Consider the following 4,445-nt stretch of genomic DNA (forward strand, 5'->3'; position numbering starts at 1 on the left):
TGCAAAGTAATCAGGAAAATAAATGCTTCTTTAATGCAACCATGATAAGGTAGTCAGTTATAAAATGCTTACGTTTATCAAATGCTTATATTGTACAAGGCACTACAAAACTGATGGCCGGCAAACATGGGACGAAGTGACAGGAAGAACCCTCAGCGGCTGTAGCTTGATTCCACTGTAACAAAATCAGAAATGCTAGAATCTACCCATTAAGGTATAGATGGAGTTTCATGAGCTGTCTAGGTTCCCCATAACTTTTACATACTAATGACGTGAATTTTGACTAACAGCTCCAAAGTCTGAAGCATTTTAAGATTTTAGTAGTTTATTTTTATTGTAGTTTTCTATTACCATTTAGTATCCTAATACCTTCTTCCACCTCTACCCACACCCTGCCCCCCACAATCACAATACTGATGTCCATGTCCATGAGTTCTTTTTCTTTTTTGCTGTATCTGCCACCCCTCAACCTCCCTCCCCCAGAGCTATCAGCCTGCTTTCTATCCATGAGTCCGTCTCTATTTGGCTTGTTAGTTCATTTTGTTTATTAGATCCCACATATGTGTGAAATCATATGGTATTTGTCTTTCACCGCCTGGCTTATTTCACTTGGCATAATGCTCTCTGGGTCCATGCATGCTATTGTAAAGGGTAAAAATTTCTTCCTTTTGATGGCCAAGTATTATTTCGTTGTGTAAAAGTCCCAAAGCTGTTTTATTCATTCATCTACTGATGGACCCTTGGGCTACTTCCAAATCTTGGCTATTGTAAATAATGCTGCAATGAATATAAGGATGTATATATTCTTTCAAATTAGTGTTTCAGGTTTCTTCAGATAAATTCCTGGAAGTGGTCCCTGGGGCTCCGGGGCTGTAGGGGCTCAGTGGGGGAAGGAGAGAGGCAGCTGGTCACAAAGCTCCCCAGCACCTGTTTGTATATTAGGTATGGAACTTATCTTCTTTCTGCAGTTTCTTGGATGAGTAAGAGATACTTACAGAAAGCAACAAAGGAACACTGCTGACAATAGTGTTTATTATGACCTTGTGGGGGAAGGTTGTATCCAGTGCAAACCATCATAAAGCTCACCATGTTAAAATGGGCCCTGGTGAGGTGGCGGCCCTCCACATGTGCTGTAACACGAATAATATAGAAGAATGGTCACAAACTCTCAAGTGTTCCTGTGCCCCCGGACAGGTGACAGGCGCCAGGCAAGCTGCTCTGTCTTGCGTGGATGCTTCACTAATAGAACAGAAACGGTGGTGCCACATGCGACTATGTCTTGAGGAAGAGAAACAGGGATGCAAAGTTCTTCCAGATTGGAAAGGATGGAGCTATTCCTATGGGAATAAAGTAAAAACAACTAGGGTAACCCATTAACTAAGAATAAATCACATGATCCTCAAGTCTAATTACATTGAACATATGCATAGAAAGTTGCCTTCTGAGGTGATCTTGAAGGAAGATTTTTAGTTTTCTCAGAAGAGGCACTCCAGACTCTTATTCCCAAGGGATTTCATGGCTCATAATCAGCATTTTCTTGAAATCAAAACTTTTAAAAAGTCAGACATGAACTTCTACATCGTGAAGAATTCATCAGATTTGAACTGTGTTCAGCTTGTAAAATCACATTTGCTAAAACAATCTGAAGTTGCCATCTGAAGAGCTGGTGTTTCCGGGGGATGTCAGAGACACTTGCCTTTTGGGCTCTTGGCTCCAAATGTGACTGCTGTTCTTGTTTCTGAAAGTCTCCCAAGTGCCCCAGCCTTCTGTCATGGATGTGTTCCTGGGTCTGGTCCTGTGTTCACTGGCCAGTGGGACTGTATATGGCGATAGTGACATTTCCTTTACAAACTTCTCTGGCATGGCACGGACTGAGATAACTTTATTTGTACCCTAACCTTGGAGCAGTGAAAGCCTACACGTTTTAACATATTAAAGTTGCTTTTGTTAAAGGAATGGAAAAATATATCCAGTGATAATAATTATTGTGGGCAAGTAATAATTACCTGAATACATCAATCATATAAGCACACATAGACTAGCTGACATGTCTTCCCGAGGCTCACACACGGCTGCAGCTCTCTGTCAGGTAAGTAGGCAGTAGTTAGAACCGAATTCCCATTTTCATTATGTACTATTTTGTACCTATAGACACTCTCCCTTTTCTGTTTTTTTTTAAGTGGGTTTTTTCCCTTCCTTTTTATATTTATGTTTTTCTTTCACAGAAATCAGTAGTGAGTGGTCAAGTACTTAGGTAGCCTTCAGTTTCAAAAATTGCCAGGGATGCATGTGGGTTTCTGATTTCTTAGCTTGAAAGTTATTTACAAAACTTATATTTCTTCTAATATTTTTTAAAACTGTCTTTTCTATCTCATTTTAGAAGATTGTCTCTTGCTCAGTACCAATAACTGAAGCTGTTCGTTCAGTCTGCTGATGAAAGAAATTGTTCATTTTTCTTGGTCTCAAGAAACTATTATAACTATATCTGGTTATGACACAAAGACATTTCACATTTTTTGGAAAAGGAGATGATAGAGAAAATTAGTCACTAGTTGAACATAACTTGGCATAAAATTGCTAAGTATACAAAAACTACTTAAAAGCAGAGAAAAAAGCTTATTAATGAAATGTCACAAAATATCATGGTTCATTAGTTCTAACTTCCTCATGCCCACTATACAAACTATAGACTTTAAAATAAATGGTTCCTTTTGTGCACACATTTAAAAAATTCCAAAAATATTATTCATTGAATTCACTAAATACAGCAATTAATAAGTACAGAAATGTAGTTTTAAAATATCTAAAAGCTTCTTACTTGAAGATCACAATGTGACAAAATATGTAAATTCAACCAAATGAATTATTATGAAGCAGCTTTAAGCTTTGATTTTAATTCTTGGATTTACTGAACTTAAAGTATTTAGCAACCTGTTTATGCTTTATTATGTGTTATAATTAAAGCCATAAATGTATTCATAGGCACATTTATAAAAATTATAATGGCATATATTTAGAATTCTTAATTTTGTTAACCACAAAGTTACAAAAAATGTTAAAACTCTTTAAGTTTCCATGTCTTTGAATCTTCATTTTCTTCTTTATTTGCTTGTAGCACTTAAGCCAGGATTTTCTTGGTGGATGATATCAGGCCTCTTTCTATTGCACAGGTTTCCTTATGGGTGAGACTTCCCTCAGTCCCTAAGTTTGGGTGTTGAATTCTTAAATAAACTATTAGAATTCTGATACTGGCACTAAAATGAAATGAAACGGTGAAAATGTACATGAAAATATCCAGGTGTGGTCACACCCATAACATTTTCTTAATTTTTTCCCACAAACAATAAGGGAAGATAACTCATTAGTTTCCTCTTACTTTCTATTTCTCTTTCTAATATTGTGTGTGTGTAAGTCATCTGAAATGGAACCAAATAAACAATAAGTATTTCTCTAACTACAAAATCAAAGTAAAATATTGATTTGTAAGTGATTTTGAAATCTACTGCATCAGTAAATATTACATTGTGAGACAAAAGTAGGTTTATAATTGTGAGTATGCAAAACAGAAGTTTATTCTTGTATTATTATTTATTATTGTATTATTTTCACATAAACAACTGTAAACTCACTTTTGCCTGTATTATTATTTGAACATATGTTTGAGGATGAAAACATTGTGAATAACAATATTTCCCTTGCGGATCTCTCTGCATCTACTTTTCATAATTATTTTCAGACTTATTGAATACTTCTAGGGACCATTCTGCATATAAGGATTATAACTATAAGCACTTGCTTAGAAATATTGTAAAGATTTAAACCATGTCTGTACCTCTTCTTATACCATGTAAATATATGTATATAGTACACATATATAATAATACCACAGTTCACTAGTTGCTCATTTAACTAGAATAGTTTTGCTTAATACAACACAAAATCATATATTTACAACTTAAGCTTGGAATTCTATAATTCAATGTACAGTTCAAATAGAAATTAAATATTTCATTTGGTTTTAATAGAAGAGATGTTTTCATGGATGATAGTACAGCATTTGCTTACCACCAAAACTCGCTCCTATTTTATTTTAGAAGGCCTGATCTAGCTTAAACATTATGTAATTATCCCTGCTGAATGCAAATTTCTTACAGATGCATGGCTTCAAATTTCAACAATGTTACAAAACCAGGCTATCCGAGCTCAGACCACTGTATCAGATATTACAGATACCATTAAAATGCTTCCTTTGTGTTACCTTCCTATAAAATTCATTCTACCATCTGAAAGTAGGAACTGGAGTCCTCAGGAAAAATTGGTAGAGTTTTCAGGAAGAGAGCCTTCTGAAATTCAGGTTTAGCTCAGAAGGTAAATAAGGCTAGACCAAGTAATAAGTTAGCAATTCAAAAGTCAGACAACAATAGTGTGAAAAAGTAACATTTGCC

General features: G+C 35.4%; 1 pseudogene; it reads left to right on the forward strand.

Annotated features, from left to right (window-relative positions):
* The first annotated feature begins 976 nt into the window (after positions 1-976).
* On the forward strand, positions 977-1,377 carry LOC112309062 (chemokine-like protein TAFA-2 pseudogene; annotated as a pseudogene).
* The last annotated feature ends 3,068 nt before the right edge of the window (positions 1,378-4,445 follow it).

Source organism: Desmodus rotundus, chromosome 3, assembly GCF_022682495.2.
Source record: "Desmodus rotundus isolate HL8 chromosome 3, HLdesRot8A.1, whole genome shotgun sequence".
NCBI lineage: Eukaryota > Metazoa > Chordata > Mammalia > Chiroptera > Phyllostomidae > Desmodus > Desmodus rotundus.